Here is a 12,631-nt window from a genome sequence, read left to right as displayed (position 1 = left end):
CAGCAACCTTTAAATTAAGTCGTGCACTTCGGCTTTATAGCCATTGAGAGGCCTATATTAATTGAAATTCTATATATCTCGCTTCGACGATGAAATATAACAATAATATATGTTTTTTTCGCAAATTTATTCTATTTTTAAGACCGTTTAGCTGTTATCAGCGCAATATTTCAAACAATATTTATTTAATTGCAATCTTAAAATTACGTCATGCACATTGGCTTTATAGCCATTGAGAGGCCTATATTATTTATAATTCTATATATCTCGCTTCGGCGAAGAAATATAACAATAATATATGTTTTTTTCGCAAATTTATTCTATTTTTAAGACCGTTTTGTTGATATTAGCCCAATATTTCCAACAATATTAATTTAACAGCAACCTTAAAATTAAGTCGTGCACTTCAGCTATATAGCCATTGAGAGGCCAATATTATTTGAAATTCTATATATCTCGCTTCGGCGAAGAAAAATAACAATAATATATGTTTTTTTCGCAAATTTATTCTATTTTTAAGACCGTTTAGTTGATATCAGCGCAATATTTCAAACAATATTAATTTAATTGCAATCTTAAAATTACATCGTGCACATTGAATTTATAGCCATTGAGAGGCCTTTATAAAATCAAATTCTAAATATCTCGCTTCAACGATGAAATATAACAATAATATACGTTTTTTTCGAAAATTTATTCTATTTTGAAGACCGTTTAGTTGATATCAGCTCAATATTTCCAACAATATTAATTTAACAGCAACCTTAAAATTATGTCGTGCACTTCGGCTTTATAGTTATTGAAAGGCCTATATAAAATCAAATTCTAAATATCTCGCTTCGACGATGAAATATAACAATAATATATGTTTTTTTCGCAAATTTATTCTATTTTTAAGACCGTTTTGTTGTTATCAGCGCAATATTTCAAACTATATTAATTTAATTGCAATCTTAAAATTACGTCGTGCACATCAGCTATATAGCCATTGAGAGGCCTATATAAAATCAAATTCTAAATATCTCGCTTCGACGATGAAATATAACAATAATATATGTTTTTTTCGCAAATTTATTCTATTTTGAAGACCGTTTAGTTGATATTAGCCCAATATTTCCAACAATATTAATTTAATAGCAACCTTAAAATTAAGTCGTGCACTTCAGCTATATAGCCATTGAGAGGCCAATATTATTTGAAATTCTATATATCTCGCTTCGGCGAAGAAAAATAACAATAATATATGTTTTTTTCGCAAATTTATTCTATTTTTAAGACCGTTTAGTTGATATCAGCGCAATATTTCAAACGATATTAATTTAATTGCAATCTTAAAATTACATCGTGCACATTGGCTTTATAGCCATTGAGAGGCCTATATAAAATCAAATTCTAAATATCTCGCTTCAACGATGAAATATAACAATAATATACGTTTTTTTCAAAAATTTATTCTATTTTGAAGACCGTTTAGTTGATATCAGCTCAATATTTCCAACAATATTAATTTAACAGCAACCTTAAAATTATGTCGTGCACTTCGGCTTTATAGTTATTGAAAGGCCTATATAAAATCAAATTCTAAATATCTCGCTTCGACGATGAAATATAACAATAATATATGTTTTTTTCGCAAATTTATTCTATTTTGAAGACCGTTTAGTTGATATCAGCCCTATATTTCCAACAATATTAATTTAACAGCAACCTTAAAATTAAGTCGTGCACTTCGGCTTTATAGCCATTGAGAGGCCTATATAAAATCAAATTCTAAATATCTCGCTTCGACGATGAAATATAACAATAATATATGTTTTTTTCGCAAATTTATTCTATTTTGAAGACCGTTTAGTTGATATTAGCCCAATATTTCCAACAATATTAATTTAATAGCAACCTTAAAATTAAGTCGTGCACTTCAGCTATATAGCCATTGAGAGGCCAATATTATTTGAAATTCTATATATCTCGCTTCGGCGAAGAAAAATAACAATAATATATGTTTTTTTCGCAAATTTATTCTATTTTTAAGACCGTTTAGTTGATATCAGCGCAATATTTCAAACAATATTAATTTAATTGCAATCTTAAAATTACATCGTGCACATTGAATTTATAGCCATTGAGAGGCCTTTATAAAATCAAATTCTAAATATCTCGCTTCAACGATGAAATATAACAATAATATACGTTTTTTTCGAAAATTTATTCTATTTTGAAGACCGTTTAGTTGATATCAGCTCAATATTTCCAACAATATTAATTTAACAGCAACCTTAAAATTATGTCGTGCACTTCGGCTTTATAGTTATTGAAAGGCCTATATAAAATCAAAATTCTAAATATCTCGCTTCGACGATGAAATATAACAATAATATATGTTTTTTTCGCAAATTTATTCTATTTTTAAGACCGTTTTGTTGTTATCAGCGCAATATTTCAAACTATATTAATTTAATTGCAATCTTAAAATTACGTCGTGCACATCAGCTATATAGCCATTGAGAGGCCTATATTAATTGATATTCTATATATCTCGCTTCGGCGAAGAAATATAACAATAATATATATTTTTTTCGCAAATTTATTCTATTTTTAAGACCGTTTTGTTGTTATCAGCGCAATATTTCCAACAATATTAATTTAACAGCAACCTTAAAATTACGTTGTGCACATCGGCTTTATAGCCATTGAGAGGCCTATATAAAATAAATTCTAAAAACCTCGATTCGACGATGAAATATAACAATATATATGTTTTTTTTTAAAAATTTATTCAATTTTGAAGACCGTTTAGTTGATATTAGCCCAATATTTCCAACAATATTAATTTAACAGCAACCTTAAAATTATGTCGTGCACTTCGGCTTTATAGCCATTGAGAGGCCTATATTATTTATAATTCTATATATCTCGCTTCGGCGAAGAAATATAACAATAATATATGTTTTTTTTCGCAAATTTATTCTATTTTTAAGACCGTTTAGTTGTTATCAGCGCAATATTTCCAATAATATTAATTTAACAGCAACCTTTAAATTAAGTCGTGCACTTCGGCTTTATAGCCATTGAGAGGCCTATATTAATTGAAATTCTATATATCTCGCTTCGGCGAAGAAATATAACAATAATATGTTTTTTTCGCAAATTTATTCTATTTTTAAGACCGTTTTGTTGATATTAGCCCAATATTTCCAACAATATAAATTTAACAGCAACCTTAAAATTAAGTCGTGCACTTCGGCTTTATAGCCATTGAGAGGCCTATATAAAATCAAATTCTAAATATCTCGCTTCGGCGAAGAAATATAACAATAATATATGTTTTTTTCGCAAATTTATTCTATTTTTAAGACCGTTTAGTTGTTATCAGCGCAATATTTCAAACAATATTAATTTAATTGCAATCTTAAAATTACATCGTGCACATTGGCTTTATAGCCATTGAGAGGCCTATATTTATTGAAATTCTATATATCTCGCTTCGGCAAAGAAATATAACAAAAATATATGTTTTTTCGCAATTTATTCTATTTTTGAGACCGTTTAGTTGTTATCAGCGCAATATTTCCAACAATATTAATTTAACAGCAACCTTAAAATTAAGTCGTGCACTTCGGCTTTATAGCCATTGAGAAGCCTATATAAAATCAAATTCTAAATATCTCGCTTCGACGATGAAATATAACAATAATATATGTTTTTTTTCGCAAATTTATTCTATTTTTAAGACCGTTTAGCTGTTATCAGCGCAATATTTCCAATAATATAAATTTTAACAGCAACCTTAAAATTAAGTCGTGCACTTCGGCTTTATAGCCATTGAGAGGCCTATATTAATTGAAATTCTATATATCTCGCTTCGGCGAAGAAATATAACAATAATATATGTTTTTTTCGCAAATTTATTCTATTTTGAAGACCGTTTAGTTGATATTAGCCCAATATTTCCAACAATATTAATTTAATAGCAACCTTAAAATTAAGTCGTGCACTTCAGCTATATAGCCATTGAGAGGCCAATATTATTTGAAATTCTATATATCTCGCTTCGGCGAAGAAAAATAACAATAATATATGTTTTTTTCGCAAATTTATTCTATTTTTAAGACCGTTTAGTTGATATCAGCGCAATATTTCAAACAATATTAATTTAATTGCAATCTTAAAATTAAGTCGTGCACTTCAGCTATATAGCCATTGAGTGGCCTATATTAATTGAAATTCTATATATCTCGCTTCGGCGAAGAAAAATAACAAAAATATATGTTTTTTTCGCAAATTTATTCTATTTTTAAGACCGTTTAGTTGTTATCAGCGCAATATTTCCAATAATATTAATTTAACAGCAACCTTTAAATTAAGTCGTGCACTTCGGCTTTATAGCCATTGAGAGGCCTATATTAATTGAAATTCTATATATCTCGCTTCGGCGAAGAAATATAACAATAATATATGTTTTTTTCGAAAATTTATTCTATTTTGAAGACCGTTTAGTTGATATCAGCTCAATATTTCCAACAATATTAATTTAACAGCAACCTTAAAATTATGTCGTGCACTTCGGCTTTATAGTTATTGAAAGGCCTATATAAAATCAAATTCTAAATATCTCGCTTCGACGATGAAATATAACAATAATATATGTTTTTTTCGCAAATTTATTCTATTTTGAAGACCGTTTAGTTGATATCAGCCCTATATTTCCAACAATATTAATTTAACAGCAACCTTAAAATTAAAACGTGCACTTCGGCTTTATAGCCATTGAGAGGCCTATATAAAATCAAATTCTAAATATCTCGCTTCGACGATGAAATATAACAATAATATATGTTTTTTTCGCAAATTTATTCTAATTTGAAGACCGTTTAGTTGATATTAGCCCAATATTTCCAACAATATTAATTTAATTGCAATCTTAAAATTACGTCGTGCACATCAGCTATATAGCCATTGAGAGGCCTATATTAATTGATATTCTATATATCTCGCTTCAGCGAAGAAATTTAACAATAAAATATGTTTTTTTCGCAAATTTATTCTATTTTTAATACCGTTTTGTTGTTATCAGCGCAATATTTCAAACAATATTAATTTAATTGCAATCTTAAAATTACGTCGTGCACATCAGCTATATAGCCATTGAGAGGCCTATATTAATTGAAATTCTATATATCTCGCTTCGGCGAAGAAATATAACAATAATATATGTTTTTTTCGCAAATTTATTCTATTTTTAAGACCGTTTAGTTGATATCAGCGCAATATTTCAAACAATATTAATTTAATTGCAATCTTAAAATTACATCGTGCACATTGGCTTTATAGCCATTGAGAGGCCTATATTTATTGAAATTCTATATATCTCGCTTCGGCAAAGAAATATAACAATAATATATGTTTTTTTCGCAAATTTATTCTATTTTTGAGACCGTTTAGTTGTTATCAGCGCAATATTTCAAACGATATTAATTTAATTGCAATCTTAAAATTACGTCGTGCACATCAGCTATATAGCCATTGAGAGGCCTATATTAATTGATATTCTATATATCTCGCTTCGGCGAAGAAATATAACAATAATATATATTTTTTTCGCAAATTTATTCTATTTTTAAGACCGTTTTGTTGTTATCAGCGCAATATTTCCAACAATATTAATTTAACAGCAACCTTAAAATTACGTTGTGCACATCGGCTTTATAGCCATTGAGAGGCCTATATAAAATAAATTCTAAAAACCTCGATTCGACGATGAAATATAACAATATATATGTTTTTTTTTTTAAAAATTTATTCAATTTTGAAGACCGTTTAGTTGATATTAGCCCAATATTTCCAACAATATTAATTTAACAGCAACCTTAAAATTATGTCGTGCACTTCGGCTTTATAGCCATTGAGAGGCCTATATTATTTATAATTCTATATATCTCGCTTCGGCGAAGAAATATAACAATAATATATGTTTTTTTCGCAAATTTATTCTATTTTTAAGACCGTTTAGTTGTTATCAGCGCAATATTTCCAATAATATTAATTTAACAGCAACCTTTAAATTAAGTCGTGCACTTCGGCTTTATCGCCATTGAGAGGCCTATATTAATTGAAATTCTATATATCTCGCTTCGGCGAAGAAATATAACAATAATATATGTTTTTTTCGCAAATTTATTCTATTTTTAAGACCGTTTTGTTGATATTAGCCCAATATTTCCAACAATATAAATTTAACAGCAACCTTAAAATTAAGTCGTGCACTTCGGCTTTATAGCCATTGAGAGGCCTATATAAAATCAAATTCTAAATATCTCGCTTCGACGATGAAATATAACAATAATATATGTTTTTTTCGCAAATTTATTCTATTTTGAAGACCGTTTAGTTGATATTAGCCCAATATTTCCAACAATATTAATTTAATAGCAACCTTAAAATTAAGTCGTGCACTTCAGCTATATAGCCATTGAGAGGCCTATATTAATTGAAATTCTATATATCTCGCTTCGGCGAAGAAATATAACAATAATATATGTTTTTTTCGCAAATTTATTCTATTTTTAAGACCGTTTAGTTGATATTAGCCCAATATTTCCAACAATATTAATTTAACAGCAACCTTAAAATTAAGTCGTGCACTTCGGCTTTATAGCCATTGAGAGGCCTATATAAAATCAAATTCTAAATATCTCGCTTCGACGATGAAATATAACAATAATATATGTTTTTTTCGCAAATTTATTCTATTTTGAAGACCGTTTAATTGATATCAGCGCAATATTTCAAACAATATTAATTTAATTGCAACCTTAAAATTAAGTCGTGCACATCGGCTTTATAGCCATTGAGAGGCCTATATAAATTCAATTTCTAAATATATCGCTTCGACGATGAAATATAACAATAATAAATGTTTTTTTCGCAAATTTATTCTATTTTGAAGACCGTTTAGTTTATATCAGCCCAATATTTCCAACAATATTAATTTAACAGCAACCTTAAAATTAAGTCGTGCACTTCGGCTTTATAGCCATTGAGAGGCCTATATAAAATCAAATTCTAAATATCTCGCTTCGACGATGAAATATAACAATAATATATGTTTTTTTCGCAAATTTATTCTATTTTGAAGACCGTTTAGTTGATATCAGCCCAATATTTCAAACAATATTAATTTAACAGCAACCTTAAAATTACGTTGTGCATATCGGCTTTATAGCCATTGAGAGGCCTATATAAATTCAATTACTTAATATATCGCTTCGACGATGAAATTTAACAATAATATATGTTTTTTCCGCGAATTTATTCTATTTTGAAGACCGTTTAATTGATATCAGCGCAATATTTCAAACAATATTAATTTAATTGCAACCTTAAAATTAAGTCGTGCACTTCGGCTTTATAGCTATTGAGAGGCCTATATAATATCAAATTCTAAATATCTCGCTTCGACGATGAAATATAACAATAATAAATGTTTTTTTCGCAAATTTATTCCATTTTGAAGACCGTTTAGTTGATATCAGCCCAATTTTTCCAATAATGTTAATTTAACAGCAACCTTAAAAATAAGTCGTGCACTTCGGCATTATAGCCATTGAGAGGCCTATATAATATCAAATTCTAAATATCTCGCTTCGACGATGAAATATAACAATAATAAATGTTTTTTTCGCAAATTTATTCTATTTTGAAGACCGTTTTAGTTGATATCAGCCCAATTTTTCCAATAATGTTAATTTAACAGCAACCTTAAAATTAAGTCGTGCACTTCAGCTTTATAGCCATTGAGAGGCCTATTTAAAATCAAATTCTAAATATCTCGCTTCGACGATGAAATATAACAATAATAAATGTTTTTTTCGCAAATTTATTCCATTTTGAAGACCGTTTAGTTGATATCAGCCCAATTTTTCCAATAATGTTAATTTAACAGCAACCTTAAAAATAAGTCGTGCACTTCGGCATTATAGCCATTGAGAGGCCTATATAATATCAAATTCTAAATATCTCGCTTCGACGATGAAATATAACAATAATAAATGTTTTTTTCGCAAATTTATTCCATTTTGAAGACCGTTTAGTTGATATCAGCCCAATTTTTCCAATAATGTTAATTTAACAGCAACCTTAAAAATAAGTCGTGCACTTCGGCATTATAGCCATTGAGAGGCCTATATAATATCAAATTCTAAATATCTCGCTTCGACGATGAAATATAACAATAATAAATGTTTTTTTCGCAAATTTATTCCATTTTGAAGACCGTTTAGTTGATATCAGCCCAATTTTTCCAATAATGTTAATTTAACAGCAACCTTAAAAATAAGTCGTGCACTTCGGCATTATAGCCATTGAGAGGCCTATATAATATAAAATTCTAAATATCTCGCTTCGACGATGAAATATAACAATAATAAATGTTTTTTTCGCAAATTTATTCCATTTTGAAGACCGTTTAGTTGATATCAGCCCAATTTTTCCAATAATGTTAATTTAACAGCAACCTTAAAAATAAGTCGTGCACTTCGGCATTATAGCCATTGAGAGGCCTATATAATATCAAATTCTAAATATCTCGCTTCGACGATGAAATATAACAATAATAAATGTTTTTTTCGCAAATTTATTCTATTTTGAAGACCGTTTAGTTGATATCAGCCCAATTTTTCCAATAATGTTAATTTAACAGCAACCTTAAAATTAAGTCGTGCACTTCAGCTTTATAGCCATTGAAAGGCCTATATAAAATCAAATTCTAAATATCTCGCTTCGACGATGAAATATAACAATAATATACGTTTTTTTCGAAAATTTATTCTATTTTGAAGACCGTTTAGTTGATATCAGCTCAATATTTCCAACAATATTAATTTAACAGCAACCTTAAAATTAAGTCGTGCACTTCGGCTTTATAGCCATTGAAAGGCCTATATAAAATCAAATTCTAAATATCTCGCTTCGACGATTAAATATAACAATAATATATGTTTTTTTCGCAAATTTATTCCATTTTTAAGACCGTTTAGTTGATATCAGCCCTATATTTCAAACAATATTAATTTAATTGCAACCTTAAAATTACGTCATGCACATTGGCTTTATAGCCATTGAGAGGCCTATATAAATTCAATTTCTAAATATTTCGCTTCGACGATGAAATATAACAATTATATATGTTTTTTCCACAAATTTATTCTTTTTTTTAGACCGTTTAGTTGTTATCAGCGCAATATTTCAAACAATATTAATTTAATTGCAATCTTAAAATTAAGTCGTTCACATCAGCTATATAGCCATTGAGAGGCCTATATTAATTGAAATTCTATATATCTCGCTTCGGCAAAGAAATATAACAAAAATATATGTTTTTTTCGCAAATTTATTCTATTTTTAAGTCCGTTTAGTTGTTATCAGCGCAATATTTCCAATAATATTAATTTAACAGCAACCTTTAAATTAAGTCGTGCACTTCGGCTTTATAGCCATTGAGAGGCCTATATTAATTGAAATTCTATATATCTCGCTTCGACGATGAAATATAACAATAATATATGTTTTTTTCGCAAATTTATTCTATTTTTAAGACCGTTTAGCTGTTATCAGCGCAATATTTCAAACAATATTTATTTAATTGCAATCTTAAAATTACGTCATGCACATTGGCTTTATAGCCATTGAGAGGCCTATATTATTTATAATTCTATATATCTCGCTTCGGCGAAGAAATATAACAATAATATATGTTTTTTTCCGCAAATTTATTCTATTTTTAAGACCGTTTTGTTGATATTAGCCCAATATTTCCAACAATATTAATTTAACAGCAACCTTAAAATTAAGTCGTGCACTTCAGCTATATAGCCATTGAGAGGCCAATATTATTTGAAATTCTATATATCTCGCTTCGGCGAAGAAAAATAACAATAATATATGTTTTTTTCGCAAATTTATTCTATTTTTAAGACCGTTTAGTTGATATCAGCGCAATATTTCAAACAATATTAATTTAATTGCAATCTTAAAATTACATCGTGCACATTGAATTTATAGCCATTGAGAGGCCTTTATAAAATCAAATTCTAAATATCTCGCTTCAACGATGAAATATAACAATAATATACGTTTTTTTCGAAAATTTATTCTATTTTGAAGACCGTTTAGTTGATATCAGCTCAATATTTCCAACAATATTAATTTAACAGCAACCTTAAAATTATGTCGTGCACTTCGGCTTTATAGTTATTGAAAGGCCTATATAAAATCAAATTCTAAATATCTCGCTTCGACGATGAAATATAACAATAATATATGTTTTTTTCGCAAATTTATTCTATTTTTAAGACCGTTTTGTTGTTATCAGCGCAATATTTCAAACTATATTAATTTAATTGCAATCTTAAAATTACGTCGTGCACATCAGCTATATAGCCATTGAGAGGCCTATATAAAATCAAATTCTAAATATCTCGCTTCGACGATGAAATATAACAATAATATATGTTTTTTTCGCAAATTTATTCTATTTTGAAGACCGTTTAGTTGATATTAGCCCAATATTTCCAACAATATTAATTTAATAGCAACCTTAAAATTAAGTCGTGCACTTCAGCTATATAGCCATTGAGAGGCCAATATTATTTGAAATTCTATATATCTCGCTTCGGCGAAGAAAAATAACAATAATATATGTTTTTTTCGCAAATTTATTCTATTTTTAAGACCGTTTAGTTGATATCAGCGCAATATTTCAAACGATATTAATTTAATTGCAATCTTAAAATTACATCGTGCACATTGGCTTTATAGCCATTGAGAGGCCTATATAAAATCAAATTCTAAATATCTCGCTTCAACGATGAAATATAACAATAATATACGTTTTTTTCGAAAATTTATTCTATTTTGAAGACCGTTTAGTTGATATCAGCTCAATATTTCCAACAATATTAATTTAACAGCAACCTTAAAATTATGTCGTGCACTTCGGCTTTATAGTTATTGAAAGGCCTATATAAAATCAAATTCTAAATATCTCGCTTCGACGATGAAATATAACAATAATATATGTTTTTTTCGCAAATTTATTCTATTTTGAAGACCGTTTAGTTGATATCAGCCCTATATTTCCAACAATATTAATTTAACAGCAACCTTAAAATTAAGTCGTGCACTTCGGCTTTATAGCCATTGAGAGGCCTATATAAAATCAAATTCTAAATATCTCGCTTCGACGATGAAATATAACAATAATATATGTTTTTTTCGCAAATTTATTCTATTTTGAAGACCGTTTAGTTGATATTAGCCCAATATTTCCAACAATATTAATTTAATAGCAACCTTAAAATTAAGTCGTGCACTTCAGCTATATAGCCATTGAGAGGCCAATATTATTTGAAATTCTATATATCTCGCTTCGGCGAAGAAAAATAACAATAATATATGTTTTTTTCGCAAATTTATTCTATTTTTAAGACCGTTTAGTTGATATCAGCGCAATATTTCAAACAATATTAATTTAATTGCAATCTTAAAATTACATCGTGCACATTGAATTTATAGCCATTGAGAGGCCTTTATAAAATCAAATTCTAAATATCTCGCTTCAACGATGAAATATAACAATAATATACGTTTTTTTCGAAAATTTATTCTATTTTGAAGACCGTTTAGTTGATATCAGCTCAATATTTCCAACAATATTAATTTAACAGCAACCTTAAAATTATGTCGTGCACTTCGGCTTTATAGTTATTGAAAGGCCTATATAAAATCAAATTCTAAATATCTCGCTTCGACGATGAAATATAACAATAATATATGTTTTTTTCGCAAATTTATTCTATTTTTAAGACCGTTTTGTTGTTATCAGCGCAATATTTCAAACTATATTAATTTAATTGCAATCTTAAAATTACGTCGTGCACATCAGCTATATAGCCATTGAGAGGCCTATATTAATTGATATTCTATATATCTCGCTTCGGCGAAGAAATATAACAATAATATATATTTTTTTCGCAAATTTATTCTATTTTTAAGACCGTTTTGTTGTTATCAGCGCAATATTTCCAACAATATTAATTTAACAGCAACCTTAAAATTACGTTGTGCACATCGGCTTTATAGCCATTGAGAGGCCTATATAAAATAAATTCTAAAAACCTCGATTCGACGATGAAATATAACAATATATATGTTTTTTTTTTAAAAATTTATTCAATTTTGAAGACCGTTTAGTTGATATTAGCCCAATATTTCCAACAATATTAATTTAACAGCAACCTTAAAATTATGTCGTGCACTTCGGCTTTATAGCCATTGAGAGGCCTATATTATTTATAATTCTATATATCTCGCTTCGGCGAAGAAATATAACAATAATATATGTTTTTTTCGCAAATTTATTCTATTTTTAAGACCGTTTAGTTGTTATCAGCGCAATATTTCCAATAATATTAATTTAACAGCAACCTTTAAATTAAGTCGTGCACTTCGGCTTTATAGCCATTGAGAGGCCTATATTAATTGAAATTCTATATATCTCGCTTCGGCGAAGAAATATAACAATAATATGTTTTTTTCGCAAATTTATTCTATTTTTAAGACCGTTTTTGTTGAT

The sequence above is a fragment of the Neocloeon triangulifer genome, unplaced genomic scaffold (assembly GCF_031216515.1).
Source record: "Neocloeon triangulifer isolate White Clay Creek 2 clone unplaced genomic scaffold, ASM3121651v1 ptg000004l, whole genome shotgun sequence".
Lineage (NCBI taxonomy): Eukaryota > Metazoa > Arthropoda > Insecta > Ephemeroptera > Baetidae > Neocloeon > Neocloeon triangulifer.
The sequence above is the reverse complement of the archived record's forward strand: the minus strand, read 5'-3'. Positions refer to the sequence as shown.